Genomic DNA, 19,063 nt, shown 5'->3' with positions numbered 1-19,063 from the left:
GACAGCGCTGCTGATAATGATTAAGACTGGTCTTAGCAGTAATGCAATTGGTTAAGGCATCGATTTTGCCAGTTGAGGCACACAGTAGCTTATTAATAAGTAGCCTATAACCAATGTTTTCTTAATATATCACGAGCAGCAAAACAGTCAACAGACATTCTTATTTTTTCTTTATAATGGACATAAGTTTTGTCTGTGCAGCTTCTGTGAAAAGTTTGGACTCATTAGGCCTATGTGCGATGCCCTATGAATGAAAGGTGTCAGTGACTGTAGGAAGTATGTTTAGGAACATCAAGTTATTACAATAGACTGCTTATTGTTTTTCCTTTTTCATTTTGTAATTTTCCAATTTCTTGTTGGACCTAACTGTCAAATTGCAGGAATTCCAATCGCTGTCCTTGGTGCTGAATCAACTTGTAGCCTAGGCCATTTGCCTGTTTTTGTTTACCTTCTATGTGGCAAAGTCACTAACAGGGCATATCAACAGCGATGTTAGGCTAATCCTTATAATGTTTGGGCAATGTCCAATTGTCCATGGCTCGAACATGCAGTGCATTTTAGAAATGGGAGTGCAATGTTTGTAGACTAATATTTCCATTTTGAAGTCAATAATGAAAAACTAGATTGGCTACAGGTTTGTAATAACTAGGCCTATTGTCGGGTTAGTGTTCTATTTGATAAACTATATTGTTTAAAAAAATAGACAGATTGTTTTCTGTTCAATTTGGTTAAGAAACTAAATGATTACACTGACTCACCGTACATGGTTCAAACGCATTGCAATTTTGTCTGCTATTTCTGGAAATTTGCAAATATGATTTGTAACGTTTCATGATGTTTATAAAACATTACATTTGTGAGCAGTATAACGGTGAGGGGACATTCCCACTGTAACGGTGTGTGCTGAGAGTCGGGAAGCAAGTTCAGGGAGTGAGTGTTTTAATAAAATAAACGGAACATCATTAAAAAAAAACAAGAACCTCGAACAACGCACAGACATGAAACAGAAACACCCAAGGAACGAACCAAGGGGAGTGACAGATATAGGGAAGGTAATCAGGGAGGTGATGGAGTCCAGGTGAGTCTGAGGATGCGCAGGTGCACGTAACGATGGTGACAAGTGTGCGCCATAACAAGCAGAATGGTGACCTAGAGGCTGCAGTGGGAGCACACAGCACATCCACTTTCTCATTATATTGGATCTTTATCCAGTTTGGATGTGCAAAAAACCCTCCAGAGTCTAAGTTGGCTCGTCTGTATTATACGACCACAGGGAATAATTATCAAAATTGCAACTGTATTTAAACAGAGCCTAAGTTGTTGTTTCGTTTTATTAGAATTTGATTAGAATTATACATGGTGTTTTTAGTCCTTATCAATAACCGAGTGAATGTAATATTGCTTATTGACTGTTTGGTATGTACATGTCCAGTCTGCAATTTAGAGTAGGACTTTCCATATTGAAGCAACGCAATTAAAACAATGTAAACTGCAAACAGCAGGCAATTTAATGTACTAGGCTATAATGGACTAACATTGAAATTGGAGTTGATGACAATGCAATGTATAAAAGACCATAAATACACATCTTGAAGCAAGCACATGTTTAGCCATGGAGCACGTTCTGATTGGCCAGTGAGGGGCCAAGCCTTGACACACCCACAACTTGTTAATTCATCAAAACCCAGCCCTTTCGCGCTACTACACTCATAGTTCTTGTTGTGGTGTGACGCCCCATTCGCAATAGCTAGAGCTTGCTTGCCATGTATTTATGTGGGTAATCTGCCTTGGAACAGGTTCCTAAATATATGTTGTCATCTAGCCCCAAACCAGAGATTCAGCCAGTGCCCTCTAAGAATATCTGAACGCCGATCCTTCCAGGCATTCAATTAAAAATCAGCTGATGATTTGAAGACTGCGGTCTGTTGGTATCATGAGTAAACCAAAAGAAACAGAAAACAGGCCCAAGGGCTGATGGTGTTACAACTGATTAATAACACAGGTGTGTTGGAGCATCTCCCACACACCTGCCCCTCCCTGCCTGGCTGCTGACTCAATAGTAATCTAGTCTGTCTCTGCCCTAAGGCTCCTCTCATGACTGATGATCGACATATAACGGACTATTTCTCGTTATTCTCTTATTCAAGAAATCAATCTTGAATAACCCAGAAAAAAAACAATTGCTGGTCTTGTAAACGTTGTCTGAATATTATGCAAGCTAAATGTCGCAAACTCTCAGAAAGAAGCTTGTAAGAAGCTCGGGAAGGCATTAGCATATTGTTCTTTATGAAAGTCTTTCTGTACAAAAAAATATATGTTTACCAAGAGCACCACTAAAATTGATATTGTGCACTGTAATGTTGTAGGCATAAAAAAAAATTGCTGTAATTTATAAGCTTCACATTTGTATTATGTATACAATGGACTTAGGTTTGACTGTCTTTCCCTTTAGCAATATCACCTGAGATCTGTAAAGGCACCATTCATGTGCGACATTAGCAGCCCTGTTTGTCTTGCTCCGTGTAAACGCTCAGCGTTGTTATTGATGGACTGTAAGCTGTGAAACTGGTTTGATTACAACTGGTGCAAACTTCAGCATGATGTCCTTCTGGAAAGCCAATTTCAGCATACTGTGGATGATTAGTATTTTACTGCTGCAAGTTCATCATTAACCGTGATCCATTCCTCATCTCATCTGCAGCATGGCAAACACAGGCCTTAGCTGTGACACAAAAGATGCATCTAGATTTGTGTGTGTCTATGTAAATGTGTATGTGGATTTTCCCTGGTACTTCATGGCATAATAAAGTACCAGTCAAAGGTTTGGACACACCTACTCATTCAAAGGTTTTTCTTTATTTTTTTGTATTTTCCACATTGTAGAATAATAGCAAAGACTTCAAACTACGAAATGACACATATGGAATTATGAAGGAACCAAAAAAGTGTTAAACAAGTCAAAATATATTTTAGATCTTAGATTCTTCAAAGTAGCCACCCTTTGCCTTGATGACAGTTTTGCACACTCTTGGCATTTTCTCAACCAGCTTCACCTGGAATGCTTTTCCAACACATGCTGAGCACTTGTTGGCTGCTTTTCCTTCATTCTGCAGTCAAACTTATCCCAAACCATCTCAATTGGGTTTAGGTCGGGTAATTGTGGAGGCCAGATCATCTGATGCAGCACTGCATCAATCTTCTTCTTGGTCAAATAGGACTTACACAGCCTGGAGGTGTGTTGGGTCATTGTCCTGTTGAAAAACAAACAGTAGTCCCACTATGCGCAAACCAGATGGGATGGCGTATTGCTGCAGAATGCTGTTGTAGCCATGCTGGTTAAGTGTGCCTTGAATTCTAAATACATCACTGACAGTGTAACCAGCAAAGCACCCCAACACTGTCACACCTTCTCCTCCATGCTTCACGGTGGGAAGCATACTTGCGGAGATCATCCATTCACCTACTCTGCATCTCACAAAGACATGGCAGTTGGATCCAAAAATCGCAAATTTGGATTCAGAAGACCAAAGGACAGATTTTCACCGGTCTAATATTCATTGCTTGTGTTTCTTGGCCCAAGCAAGCCTCTTCTTATTTTTTGTGTCCTTTAGTAGTGGTTTCATTGCAGCAATTTGACCATGAAGGCCTGATTCACACAGTCTCCTCTGAACAGTGGATGTTGAGATGCGAAGCAACCAGTTTCATCATAGTGCTTGATGGTTTTCACAACTGCACTTTCAAAGTTCTTTAACTGTTCCGTTTTGACTTACCTTCATGTCTTAAAGTAATGATGGACTGTTGTTTCTCTTTGCTTCTTTGAGCTGTTCTTGCCATAATATGGACCTGTTTTTTTTACCAAATAGGGATATCTTCTGTATACCACCCCTACCTTGGCAATGCTGATTTGGTAGCTTCCATGGGCTCCCGAGTGGCGCAGCGGTCTAAGGCACTGCATCTCAGTACCATAGGTTTGAATCCAGGCTGCGTCACATCCGGCCGTGATTGGGAGTCCCATAGGGCGGTGCACAATTGTCCCAGTGCCATCCGGGTTTAGCCAGGGTAGGCGGTCATTGTAAATAAGAATTTGTTCGTAACTGACTTGCCTACTTAAATAAAGGATCAATTTTAAAAATGTAAATACCTTGTCACAACACTACTGATTGGCACAAACTTTTTCTTTTTAACTTTTATTTAACTAGGCAAGTCAGTTAAGAACAAATTCTTATTTTCAATGACGGGCAAGGAACAGTGGGTTGACTGCCTGTTCAGGGGCAGAACGACAGATTTGTACCTTGTCAGCTTGGGGATTTGAACTTGCAGCCTTCCGGTTAGTAGTCCAACACTAACCACTAGGCTACCCTGCCACCCCACATTAAGAAATTCCACAAATTAACTTTTAACAAGGCACACCTGTTAATTTAAATACATTCCAGGTGACTACCTCATGAAACTGGTTGAGAAAATGCCAAGAGTGTGCAAAGCTGTCATCAAGGCAAAGGGTGGCTGCTTTGTAGAATCTCAAATATAAAATATTTTTTTGATTTGTTTAACACGTTTTTGGATACTACATGATTCCATAGTTTTGATGTCTTCACTACTATTATACAATGTCGAAAATAGTGTAAATAAAAGAAAACCCTGGTGTGTCCAAACATTTGACTGGTACTGTGTGCATCAAGGCAGTTGTTAATGTCATGATGTGTTGCAGCGCGCACCTTGTCTTGCACTCTGCATGCATATATTAATGAATCTAAATACATTTCCGGTCCCAGGAATCTGCTGCATGATCAAAATAAACATAGTAATATTCATGTCGCTGCAAGTAATATTTGAATAACAGCACTGTAATATACAGTAACTGTTCATCACTGAAGCGTACCAATGCTATTAGCTTGGTTTAGCTTTCCTGGCAGATACACACCCTCGAGCTCAGAGCATGCAGGGTATCGCAGTGGATTATGTGTCAAAAGTGTACAAAATTCACCAATAACAGGCATGAATTGACAAATAAATGGATATATGAAAAAGCACCTGTGGAAGCCCATGAACCATGGAATGACCACATCCTCCTAACAAACCCTGTGAGGATTTCAATGATCATTTAGCCGGGAGGTTGCACTATAGATTAGCTATTATATCTGACACAACTGATTGACACAATTCTATTTTCAGTTATATAGACGCAACACAACCATTACATTGAACAACATTTACAATCATAACCTTGATCAAACAGCAGCTGCACTTACACAAACATATTGTATCATACAGTTATATATCACATTAGAAATGCAAACATACAACTATGTATATACTAGGAATTATGTAATGTTTTTATTCTGTATTGGAAAATAATACACTTATCTTCTTTTTCCCTCTTATGAAATGCATTGTCAATCATCCCACTTTGTTTAAAGTCTGTGCCTTCCTTCTGTCTGTGACATTCATTGGAGTGAAAAGTCCTTTGCGTCTTTGGGAGATGGGGACCAGGTTGAGAAAATGCTTCGAGACAAGGTTAGAAAATGTTCCACAGCCTGTTCTGTAGCTCTGAACTAGGACATCTCACAGGGATTCTGTGAGTCAGTGTTAGTTTACCTTCACAATGTTAATAGTAACAATGGCATGAACCGGGCATATCTGAAGGAGACGTTGGCAATGCTGATTTGGTAGCTTCAATTTCATAAACTCAGGTAACCTTGAGAGAACTGTTCTCACTCCTACAGCATCTGCACTTAATTTTTTGCTGTGCTTTACCTTATCAATTACAGTACCCTTCTACACACACCATTGTCTGCTTCTTGGGAATGTTTTACCTTTATCTTGTAATTCTGTTATTCCAGGTTTCACCTTATCTTCCATGTTCTCCTGGGATAATACATAATTCAGTTGGGATACTCTTCCTTTATCTTACTCTGGTACAGAAACAATAGTGCCGTTTCTTTTTACCACTGTCTTGAGTCGGTCTGGTTATTCACCAGGAAACCTTGTTCCCACGTCCTGATCCCAAGTCCAGTATTGACTTTTCCACACCTTTTTTATCTTCAATCAATCATTCTTTCATTGCCCTCTCTGAGATAGACATCCACTGGCGGAATATCTCTTCCATCTCTTCGTTCTTCCATTTGCGGATCTCAATCTTTCCCTCTGTCTCTTTTTCTCTCCAACGGACACCTTCCCAGTTCCCCAGTGGTAGAATGAATGACCTGCCTGGTGAGTTATCTAAAGGTCTACTGAGTTCAACCTCTGTGTCACTGAAGGACACCTTTTTAAAACAACTATTGGCTTTTCAAAGTTGTCTGATATTCTCAACATTCCCAAAGAACAAAGTTGAACATGGTGGTCTTGTGATGTATGCAGGTACACTTGCTAAACAAATAGGTGTGATAACAAATCACAATACAATGAATGAGCCAAAATTATAGACAAGATATTTTATTCACTACAGACAATTCCTTAAAATGTTTGTATAATCAAAAAACCTAGTAATTCAGGAAATTTGCATCCATAAGGATGTCTGCCTCAACAACTATGTTTACACTACAATGTTTTGTTGGAATCTCCTTGAGTATGCTACTTTCATCCCATCCCATCCACTGACTATGCAGAAACTCCCAAAACTCATGCAGGCTACTGTGTAAATCAATATGGTCAAACCTAACCTAGGCTAATTCTAAATTGAGTGATTAAGAAGGGATTGATTGATTGATTGGCATAGAACCTGAAGGAGTATGCTAGAGACAGTATGCCTTCTACTAGAGACAGATGGTTAAGAGTGAAGTACTTTTTCCATAAATCCAACTGGGACTTGAACCCATGTCCCTCTGGTTTCTCCCAAGCAGACATGTTCTCCATAAGAGTTAACTCCCTTGGGGGAGCTTATCTAGGATGGCTACACTACTAATCCCTCTTTCTGAAGCTCATTAATTTCTGCCCGCATGTCAGATGTCCTGGCAGCCTCATCCCACTTTTAACACCAATGTAGCAAATCTAAGGAAAGGACACAAATCAAAACCTCAAGAAAGTCAATTCCATTGGAGGATTTTGGAACACACCTATGATGGAGTGCTTGTATGCTTCAACGACACTATACATTAACAAATGGATGTGTCCTGACCAACAATTTGGTCAAATTCCCTAAACCAAGTAATCTGATTCATTCTACTGTCCTTTTGAACTTTTGCCCTTGCTCGGACTCAAGTCGATTAACTTCACTCACTAACTCGCTACTGACTGTGGTTCCATTTCTGAATCATCATCGTCTGTCGATCAGTCCCTAAAAACAGTCATCCCTAAAATGACATCAACATTGTCAGGATCCGCTCTGCCACAGAGGTAGCAAAGAGAAACGTCTCTGAGGGAGTGAGAGCTGTGATCTGATCAGACAGGATTTTCAGACCACAAGCTGGCTGCTGTCCATGTTACTACGTGAGGAAACGGTGCTGAATTTCTATGCGTCCTCGGCCAGTCCGTGGTGATGAACTGACTAGCGATATGGCGAGTTCGGGCCCTGAAATCACAGTTTTCACTGGTGCGATTGAGTCACTGTGGTATCTAGTCTTAATCAATATTTAAATTTAAATATAATAGCCTATATTACATTTTCAATCTACATGTGTCAGAAAGGACACACACAGCCCCTCTCTGCACGATCCCCATCATATGGCTCTGAAAAAAGTGGTTTGCGTGTACAACATTTCCTCAAATTAATCCTATAATTGCGCACGTTAAAATAATCCTATAAAATCTCAAACATGTAAATTGAGCACAGTAATCCACTCCCTGCTGTGGGTTGGTTAATGTAGACGCTTCATCAACGCGCACGCATCATCATCCTAAATGGTGGGCTTTTTTTCTATTTGATAAGGAGTCCTCCGTTTTGTGATGAAGGCTTTAATGTCAATACGACGTATTCTTTGATAGCAGTCAATACACTGTCTCCTAAAGCAGAACACCGCGCTCGATGGCATGATTTGACAGTCATCGTTACCCTTATTTCTGATTTGTAATCCCATAAAGGCAGTACCATTTTGCCAATAGAAATCGGAGGTGGAAAGAGCTTGTGGCTGCGGATTGTAGCTGTGGAGAGGCTATGTTAGTACTTAGTGCACAGAGGGGCGCGATGCATGCGTAAACTGGCTCAAACCTCTCCCCAAAACGCCCCTCACTTCGCACCGTGGACCGCTGCCGGCCGCTCACTGCCTGTCAGTGCTGCACCGGACTTGCCTGGCTATCCAGACTCCTTGCTCCGGCCAAACGGTACGCCACGCCCACGGACGTTAGTTTCTTCTCCGCGAACTACAGAGCAGCGGAATAATGTAGTGTGAGTCGTCAGTTTAGCACTGGACACCACCGACTGAAACTTCTAGGTCTTCGCTCCAAGGATGTATATTTGATACGGATATTACTGCCTCAACAAGGCTACTAACGATCGAAATTTGGCCGCGGATATGCTGGACTCAGCAGATTAATTTACAATCACTGCCACTATATGGAAGGACGATTGTGTTCTGGAGAAAACATTTGGAAACAAGTATTTTCTGTCTGGGTCGAGTCATTTGACGCTAAAACGGAAGAAATGTCATACTTGGATATCCCACGCATAGATGCTACTCATTTGTGTGATAATATACGTGGGAACTAATTGCAACGCAACTGCCCTCCTCGGTGCAAGTGAGTGTTCTTTGAGCACCAAGTCCAGAAATATTGGGTGGTTGTTGTGCTTCTTCACTCTGCTACTGGGGAAGCAGACCGGCGGCAAATCGATGCATTTCTTGCTCAAATCTACTCGGGCAATTGACCTCGTTGCATAGCCTACTGGAGATTGACAGACAACGGAGTGGTAACATCGGGCTCAGGAATAGAGGTAACCATATATCATCATGATTTCATTGTTTTCTCATATGAAAGATTTAGAAATTCGGTCATAACCGAGTAAGAGAAAATTGTTAATTGTTTCTACAGATGTGCAAGTATTGTCACATTGAGCTGTTATGTGACAGTGGAGTTCCATGTGTAAATGCATTTCATGGAAGGCTAATACGAGGTGTGGATCAGGTGTGGTTTGTTTGACGTTGTGGGGGTCTACAACAGAATGCTGTGTAATGGTCTATGGATAGGCTATTGCACCATTCAAAAGTAAAAACTCGTTCGCAGATAGATGACTACTCTAGTCTCGTTTGATTGTCTCACCACAAACAACCACGGGAAATGTAGATGTGGTTATTAGCAAGTTTGTTCCCCGATCCAGATATTTACTCGTAACATTCTTTTACTCGGTCAGTCTTGATTTGTGACAAATACTGCATGCACTCTTACAGCACATCAAACTGCTTTGAGACTTTGTGAAATATGCTTCTTAAGTCCATGTCCTTTTCTAAATCGATTCGATCGTGTGTCAAGTGCACCATGGCCTATTGGAGATGATAACCAAAAATGTGACGAGAGTATTGAAGATGAAGAATGCATTTGGGAATTATGTTCAACCATGTTGGCCGAACAGATCCTAGCCTACGTGTTTATTTATGTTGATCCTTTTCGAAAAGAAAGAAAAAGGGCGAGACCGTGTCTGTGAAATCGATCTTCAATCACGTTGCAATTCCACAAGACTATACAGGGTTTATGTTGGGACACTTATGTGCCTCACACAATCAATAGACACCCTGGGAGGAGGAAGTTCAGGAAATGCCTGTGCATATGAGTAATGTGATAAGTATTGGAACAATTTAACGTCTGGTCTAGCCTTTTTTATTTTATTTTGTATTGTACACTGGTGTGCCTGTGTTTCTTTAATAATTCTAAATTACTTTTAATCATTCGCTTCCATTGGCATTGCATAACGCAAGACCACTTTTAATGAATCCGTTCCACCTGAGCTAGTTGGCTGTTCGGCTAATGAATGTAGGTGAGCCTGTGCAATTCGGCTTTTGGCCACGGCCGAGGTCTCTCCTCCTCATTGCCCAATCATGGCAGTGTATTTTTCCACTGATGCAGCACCTAGCTCTGTATCCCTTGTACCGTAAATCCAGCAAGGAGAATTCTGAATGTCAAGCTGCAGTGCCTGAGAATGTCTTATTTTGTACCGCAGGTAGGGGGCCACGGAGCACCAGCCACAGCTTGCAGGTCCCTCCTCACATGAGCTATAGTCCGTTATGCTTCACATTACTTTGTTCCCACAGATATAAGAACATTGTCAACGTGCTACTAAACAACCCAGGTCAGCTATTACATGCATGTTTGTCTGGCTAGCTACAGGTAACTGCCACAAAAATGGAAACACTTGAGTAAATGAAGGATACAAAGTATGTTGAAAGCAGATGGTTCCACGGAGGTGTGGTTTCTGAGTTAATGAATCAATTAGCATCCCAACAGGCTAATGGTCCTGCTACACTACAGCCATGCTTTCTTTGAATTTAATGAAAGCTGCGCTACTGACCGTGTTGTGCTCGCGTTGCGTCGCGTCCAACGCAGCGTCCAGGCTCAAGACTTGTCCGAGGTTCCTTTCTCCACGGCTGACGCAGCAGTTCATTCTGCCTCGTGAATTGAAATAAGGATAACTAAAGTTGATTTTGGTTGCGTTATGGCCTCGACTATAAACCACTGGTTATTTTACTAATATTCAGTCAAGAAGCTACTAGCTAGCAGGAACTCTAGCTACATTGACTATGTTCACAATGTAAACAAAAGCAACTTGTGTAATTAGAAGATAATTTAGTACAACCACTAGCAACCCTTTAATGAGTACTTGCGAAAAGTTGGACCAAAGCTATTGTACTTACACATAATGGATTAATATGGTACAGAACAGTAGGGTAAAATAGAATAAAGTCACTCTTGGCTTCTGCCCCTCTCAGCTCTCACTCTGTGTAGCAGGTAGATCGTCGCATTGACGCGCCAGCTGATGTTAAAGCAACGGAATGCTTATAGTGTTGCTGAAGTGTTATGGTCATGTATAAAAATGCTGGGCAGGCCATTCATTTAGCTACCATGGCTATAGGATGACAATTCCCCCATCCACAGGGCATGAGTGGTCACTGAATGGTGTGATGACCATTAAAGCGATGTAAACCATACCATGGCCATCTCATTCACCAGATCTCAACCCGATTGAACACTTATTGGAGTTATCAAGTTTTATTAGTCCTATGGTATAAACTTACTTGCAGGTTACTTCTTGACAATGCAACAACAATAAGAAATAATAAAAGTTAAGACAACATTTTGACGTAAGTATAATACAGGAAGGCACAATTTACACCTGTTTTGGGGAAGTGGCGATTGGGGCGAAAGTGGTTAAATTATGCAGTATTTAGCAATCATAAAAAGAGTCTGGTGTAAATTGGTGATGGGAGAGCAGCAGTTGTGATGTGTGTGTTTTGGATGATATATCGTATCGTTTGGACAATTTTGCAATATCTTTGTGCTAGTTGGCTGTACCTTCACCAAAACATAATTGTGCTCCATCTTCTTTTTAAAATAAGGAGCCAATTTGTTTTCCGCGCATTTATTTCCAGCACTGATCCTAACTTGTTGTCTCTCTGCAGCAGACATATGGTGAGAAATATGTTTTTAACATGGAATCACAATAAAAGTACAGTATCGAATCATGAGAATCGCAATGCATATTGCATCGGCACCTAAGTATCGTGATAATATCGTATTGTGAGGTCCCTGGCAATTCCCAGCCCTATGTAGGTATGTATGTATGTATGTATGTGTGTGTGTATATATATACATGTATGTATGTATGTATGTGTACTAAGGTGTGGAGAATCAGTGCAGGTGGTCAGTTCAAGTGTTCAACAGGCTGATGGATTGTAGATACCAACAGTCTCAGAGACTGAGTTTCTATCAGACCTCATGCTCTGATATCGTCTGACCGATGGTAAGGGAATTAATAGCTCATGGCTGTGGTGTGTGGGGCCCTTCGTGAAGATGGGTGGGAGCACGGTCCCAGTGATGATTCTGGAGCGGCGCCTGAGACAGGGTTTTCCACAAACATCAACAAAACCCCAAATTATGGAATTGTTCATGGAAGAAGGGTGTCTCATCCCTCCAATAGAGTTCCAGACACTTGTAGAATATATACCAAGGTGCATTGAAGCTTTTCTGGCTCATGGTGGATCAAAACCCTTTTAAGACACTTTATGTTGGTGTTTCCTCTATTTTGGAAGTTAAATGTTGCCTTCTGCATTCTTGTATTGATCCCCTCCCTGTGTGTGTTAATGGGTAGGCTGATATTGGCTCTGGGTTGTTTAACAGCTGCCAAGGATCTGTGTGGACTGTTATCTCCCTCCTTTTATCATTCTGCTGTGCCCTTGAGGTGACAAATAAGACTTGACATCGGAATATTGAGATACACTGACCTCAAATTGACAAAGAGTGTATGCGCTCCAGAGGCATCTCTCGAGATATATTAGTGCTGTCTGGCGTTCTTTGTCCCGCAATGATGGATGGATATCTGACTTTCTGCAAGATTCTCTCTCTCTCCCACCGTCTAACCCTCTCTCTCTAAGACAGGTGACAGGCAGGGACAAATAAAATGACAGTGCCCTCCGCCCATGTAGGACATCATGCCGCCAGTCTGTGGCTGTCAGTGCCAGCATGGCTCTATAATAAGGCACATGGCTGCACCATCTGCTCCTGGTTTCGCTATTTAAATGTGAGAATAGGCCTGGTGGAGCATCCTGGCCTTGGAAGGGTTTGTAAGGATTGTCCTGAAATCAGTTGGATTTTCCAGAAATAAGATTTACAGCTATAATTGTTTTACTTGAAGACCTTAACATGTGTGCTTTCATGGAATACAAAATCATGTCGAGACAAAAAGGAACGGTTGAGTTTTTTCCCTGAAATGTCACAAAATGTATGTCTCTAAAATGAAGACAGTTTAACATTATTTAACTAGAATCTCAGACCTACATCCAGATGAAAGGTGCATGCATATTTCATGATGCATTTTGAAATTCATGTGTAGTGTTCTATCGCTTCTGTGTGGAGAATTAGCTCAGTCATTTGTGATTGCCTGCCAGAGGGTCTCATTAACGTTTTGGGGGAAAAAAATGTTTAGTTCTATGTTGAGCAGAGCCTATAGGCTACAGTTACCATGTCCACCGAGGTGCTAGATTTCGGCAGTTTTGGACAAATCACCTGATCTGTTCATAATGCAGGTGTTGGTTCCTGCTTAGCAAGCGCTTCTTAAACGGGTGTTCTTCCATCCAGTCCGTAAGGCCACAAATAATTTAAAGTCAAACTCAAGTCATGGGCTTATCAGTCCGGGTGGCATGTTTAGGGAGCACTTCAGAGGGGTAATTTAAGTTTCGACCGGTGGGAAACCCCACCTGTCTTCGCCCTAAGGACCCCCCCGGTGCCGGGGGAAAACCAAATCATGCCCCAAGATAGAGGCAAAAAGACAGAACTTCAGGAGTAGCTGTATGCTAATGTAAAATTTGGTAAAGTGATGTTATCCTAAAAATGTGCAAGGGGTTTTCATCACACGTACAAGTATGTTGAGATGGATGTGTCAGACACTTATTAATACTTTTCCTGTTTTTGTGAAGAGAGCTAGGGAAGTGCTAGAGTTTCCCGTGTCTCAGCAGCAGACTGAATGAAGTCTTATCATATACAGTACCTTGATGTAGCTGGCATCTTTGACAACGCTTCATGTCAGCTACGCCATGAAACCTGGCCTTCATTATCTGCTCCCGTGCTGATTGTTTCACAATGACTATGCTCTTACTAGCATGTGTTATTGATTCAATCCGTGCATCAGTTAAAATTAATCTAATTACATTCCTTTCGGACAAGGCTTTTCCAAATGTGTGTTATGGTTGGGTTTTCCCCAAAAGAAGGCACCGCACCAAATGAGTTTCTTTGAGGACATTTTTTATGCATTTCTCCCTGGGATTGAGACTGAAATGTCTACACTACAGTAGGCTGGTAATCAGCATGGTGCTTTATGATAACGACAGAAAGTCTTCCTCCCCGATGAGCACAGGGAGCGTGATTTACAGGAAATGTGTTTTATGCATTTATAATTATGTTCTACAAAGACTAACATCCCAGCCAGCAACCAGATCCCTTACTTAATGACACTGCTTTCCCTGTTCGTCACGTATGTCAGCACCCCAGTGCTCATAGCACCCCTCCCATCACCAGTACCACCCCTTAACCCCTCAACCCCCTCCACTCCATCCAGTACTTAACACCACTAAGGTTAGCTCTCCACAAGCACACTAAGCATTTCCACTATACTGCATCACAATGGACCTTTTCCGCTGTGGATCCACAATCAGCCCAGCATGTAATTTACCAATTGATCCTTATCAAGCCCAAATATACTGCTGTGGAAGTATATTTGACTAAGCTCCCCCATCTCTCTATTACCCCCCACTGTGATGGAACAGATGTGAAGACCAGGCTTATGACTGAAGTGTCGCTCTCCTATCTCACTCGAGAAATCAGCCTTTTACGATGGAAGCAGATTGATACTGTGCTTGAAACCTTTTTACACCTCTGAGTCTGAAAAGGCGGGCAGCAATTGCAGTGTCAATTTCTTGGGCTCTGGTTATTGTTGGACCTGGAGCTTGGGACTGTAGCCTTCTGCATCTCATGTTGGCTGTTACCGTGGCTATGCAAGAAAGGAAAGAGACTGTGGCATCCCATAGTGTATAATTTTCTAATTTCCCCAAAACTTTTCCATTCGCAAATTCTTATTCCATATATTGTACAACTATTACTATCTCGCTAAGACACATTCTTTTTAATTATGCCACTTGTCTATTTGACCTTTCTTATTAGTTTGGATGACATCAAAGCGAGAGGATTACGCGTCTATGGCACCTCACCATTAAAATGTAACATTGTAATTGCAATCATTTGCTTGCAACCTTTTAGGAAGGCTCTCGTTTGATTCCTAATTACTAGCTAAGCAAACGAGGGTCTTTCAGTTCCATTGGGTTTGCCATTTTACACTGAGGTAGAGGTTAAGTATGGGAGTAATGACTTTGTGCTACTTATAAATATATGCTTACCTTATCTCATTAGGTTGGCTATAGAATATTAAATATCATTCACTGATGGAATATTGGGATTCAGAAAGTCCCATCCCCTGTTATTACACAAGTCAACGTTAATTTCCTGCACTTCATTTATTTTATCTCAACAGTTCTTTCCTTTGACTTTATATCCTGGCCTGTATTCTGTGCTCTATTCTTGCCCGACCACCTCGCTCGCTCTCTCGCTCTCCCGCTCTGCTGTAACCACTGGCACAGACAGAACTAATCACTTGCCGAATCCCCTCTGGGGAACAGATCTGGCTCTGTGGGGCTACTCCTCCTCCCGGCTGCCGCATTCCGAGGTGACTCAATCCTGCTGCATCCTGCCTATCGAGCGGCCAGAATCTCAATCAGCCTGCTTCTGACCTCTGCTGTCAGGCATCTGGACCGGTGCCACTCACTGCCTAGTGAGATGGGGTATTAATGGATTGCTACTGTGCTGTGCCGGGCTGGGCTGGGACAGACCTCACGGCCAGGTCTGCTTCTGTGCCGTGCACGTCCAAAGTCACATATCTCTGCCTGGACCTTATATATTAATCCTAGTGGGCACAGCACTTGGCCAGCAAATCAACCATGACACACAGCAAAACCTGTGAATATCAGTGTCCTCCCATTCCCCCCCCCTCCCCCTCCCGCAGCCTAGTGCAGCCTGTTGGGTGGATTATATACAGTAAATAACAATGTTCTCTATAACCATCCGCGTCCTTTCCAATCAGACGGAGGGATCAGACGGTGGGATCTATACAGACCTATCCGGGTCAGTGTCACCAGGCAATGCTGCCACATCTGGGCCCGTGTACATCCAACCAGCCGCATTAGCATTAGTGCTGCCAAGGTTAGTGTGCCAGTCGAGAGGATTCCTGAGCTGAGACTTTAGTGACACACATCAGGTTGGGATAAGGGCCGGAAAAGGAGGCAGATGGAGGCAGACGTGGTTGTGCCAGGTTCATGATCAGGATTATACAGGCAGGATCACATGCCCCAACTGAATCGCGACAAAGAGCCTCGAGCAGATTGGTCCTGATCTAAATATAAAACAAAAAGCAGAGGATCTATTCATGAGCAGAGGATGAGGGATGGACATGCACGACTAAGTAGGAGAGCTGCTGCTGTGGAAATGTCCCAACAAAGAGCAGTACTTGAGGCTGCGTTCCGTACAGTACTGTCTGTATCCCGCTTAACCCCTTCCCCCACAGTGCAACGCTCCAGGACGCTCGCCTCTCTCTTTGTTCTCCCTCCGGCTTTGCATCCAAACAGCTGCAAACATAAACAAAGCACCTATGATTGACAGAGCCTTTATGGAACACGATCTGGTTACTGAGAGGTTCTTATCACGACAGTATATTGACCCAGGCCCCGGTGAGAAATTACACATGCTGTGTTAGCACACACGCTGTACACTTTAACAGCAGGCTAAACAACTACACAACCCGCTCCTCAAGCAGTGGCGGAATGCATCAGAGCGGTGGAGCGGCATTGTCCAAGTTGCCTGTTTACGTCTGTTTATGCCGATCTATGTGAGGAGGTGGATGCTGCGCTGGCACATTTCCCTGAGTCAGGGGGTCAATGTTCTCCATAGTATCTCTGCCACATCCTCACATTGCTCCAGCGCCCTGCATATGATCCCCGTAACAGCTGTGTGGCTTGGCATGTGTGTGTGGGCACAGGGTGGGTAGACACTAGACATACTTGAACCTGAGTGCTGTGCGGCACATATTGAGGACAACTGTGGTGAATTATTCCATGCTAAACTATTGTACACTAGTTTACGTGGAGTGTGGTGATTCTACTGGGTGACATAAATTGCATGTCTGTAATTAGGTCCCTCATGGGTCTTGGCTATCAGGCAGCAGATTACTTGTCTAGCTGGTTTGAGAAATACTTTGTCAGCATCTTTTTGTAGTTCAAGTCAGCTGAAATCAATAGCACTTTCTTGTTTTTTCTTACAATTCGGTAATTGGAGAGAAGATCCAGTCCAGAGCCCTGAATTGAGTTAGGTTAGGCCAGGGCAACAGAGGTTAGGAGATCAGTAGTAATGTTGTTGGAGGCCTCAGGAAGTCATGAGAGCCATCAGGCTGATCCAGAGTATTAGCCTAAGTTTTACTATATAGTACTGTGTGTGTGTGTGTGTGTGTGTATGTGTATATATATTAGTGCATTTTTATCCATGTGTTTTACTGCATACAGAATACATTAAAGTCAATCACAGATAGTGTCTGCTAACCAAGCACAACTCCAGGTTTCCCCCTGCGAGCTTAGGTTTGAAGAGACACCAACTCCAGGACACATCACAGGCATGGGTATGTACAGCTCGCAGTGAGTTAGGGTACTGTCAGTGACAAAGATCTGTTGGCAGATATCGCTCCACACATCGATATGGGTAGTGGGGGTGCATGCTTCAACAGGCTCATTTTCACGTGACTTTCATGGCCAGCCTGAATGGAGAAGCCACATTCCGTCTCCTCTTGATATGTGACAGTATGTAATATTTTATACTAGTTATGAATCCCACTAGTTTATTTATGTGCCCCATGAAAGCTAGTGTTATTGTTATTGCAGTGTGAGATGCATTTAAAATAACATAGCATTTAACAAACTGAAAGCAAATAAATATTTTAACTCTGACTTATAAGCCATATTTTTGTAAGGCAAAATGGAAAGTTCCTATCACGTATTTCACACGTTTCACTTTTCATTTTTGTTCCCTCGGCTCAAATTAGCTATGATAATGTTGATGGTTAATTTAAATAGGTACACCAAGTGCACTCTATCAGAAGAATACCATTTGAATCTCAAACCTTCACATCTCAACTGTAAAAGGTTCCCGCTGCCTCTGGGTGGCTGTCTGCCAAGGGTAATATATGTTAATGGGGACATTGTTACATATTTAATAAGGGCCTTGTTTTATTCATAGGGCCCTTAGATATGTGTTGTTCCTGAGCAATAGGAGTGCTCTTTTCTACTCGTTCTTCCTAACCCATACGTACACTCTTAGGAAAAAAGTCGCAATTTCTTTCTGTTGGTTTGTGTTTTTTTTGTTTGTCTTGACAACAAAAAAATATAAAAACTCGATCACAATTTTTTTTAAATAAATATGTGCTATCTAGAACCTAAATGGTTCTTCAGCTGTCCCCATAGGATAACCTTTTGAAGAACCCTTTATGGTTCCAGGTATAACCCTTTTGTGTTCCATCTAGAACCCTTTCAACATACATAGTTCAACATAGTTATACATGGAACCCAAAAGGGTTCTACCTGGACCAAAAAGGGTTCTCCTATGGGGACAGCCGAAGAACCCCTATAGAACCTTTTTTTTTTCTAAGAGTGTATAGTTTGTTTATTAGGCCTAAAGTAGTTGAACCAACGACATCCGCTCCACTCTCGCTGGCTTAACTCGACTTAGATATAGGTCTCATGCTGTTAACCCCCATACTTGTTTTGACCTCTCTTCTTACTTCTCGTTTTTCATGGCCATAAGTGGCTGAGTTAGAGCTGAATCTGTCTGCCATTTTCACCTCTTGAACTCTACTCTAAGTGCATGGTAACATATGGTCTATAATATGCCTTCCTGAGTGTGATCAGTGTGTCCTAACTGCTGTTATGTAAGAGTATGTGTGTGTGGACATGACAGGCTCTCCCCATGATGTATTCTGTTGCCTGGCTTCAAGTCCCTTCTCTCAGATGGGCTTGGCACCAACTCAACTGACCTGAGTGTGTGTAGCAGTCACATGACAGTCCTAGTTGTGCTGCTAGACTAGCAGAGATGTGATTCGTTCAAAGGGTGACATCTGTCTACTCTGCTCCCCAGTGAGAGAGCGGGAGAGGCCGTGGTGAGAGAGGGGAAATTACACAGTGATTTATTTCTATTTGGGGATATCTCACAGATTTTTTTATTCTGTTTAATGCCCTGCCCTTTTCACAGAAATGAGAAGAAGCTTGAGAAATGGATGTTGGAATGTACACTGAGTGTACAAAACATGAAGAGCACATTCATAATATTGAGTTGTAGCCGC

The 19,063-nt window shown here is 42.1% G+C and overlaps 1 protein-coding gene across 6 annotated transcripts in view; it reads left to right on the top strand.

Annotated features, from left to right (window-relative positions):
• The first annotated feature begins 7,940 nt into the window (after positions 1-7,940).
• Positions 7,941-19,063, top strand: part of LOC110507449 (leucine-rich repeat and fibronectin type III domain-containing protein 1-like protein) — a 100,985-nt gene continuing 89,862 nt past the window's right edge. Inside the window, exon 1 of one of the 6 annotated variants that reach the window (XM_036965060.1) lies at positions 7,941-8,863. The gene's annotated coding sequence lies outside the window, so the exon portion shown is untranslated. The remainder of the gene's footprint in view (positions 8,864-19,063) is intronic. The other 5 variants (XM_036965059.1, XM_036965058.1, XM_021587453.2 and 2 more) reach the window with 5 other exon arrangements.

The sequence above is a fragment of the Oncorhynchus mykiss genome, chromosome 27, assembly GCF_013265735.2.
Source record: "Oncorhynchus mykiss isolate Arlee chromosome 27, USDA_OmykA_1.1, whole genome shotgun sequence".
Classification (NCBI taxonomy): domain Eukaryota; kingdom Metazoa; phylum Chordata; class Actinopteri; order Salmoniformes; family Salmonidae; genus Oncorhynchus; species Oncorhynchus mykiss.
Note: the sequence above shows the minus strand (reverse complement) of the source record. Positions and strands in the feature narration are given on the sequence as shown.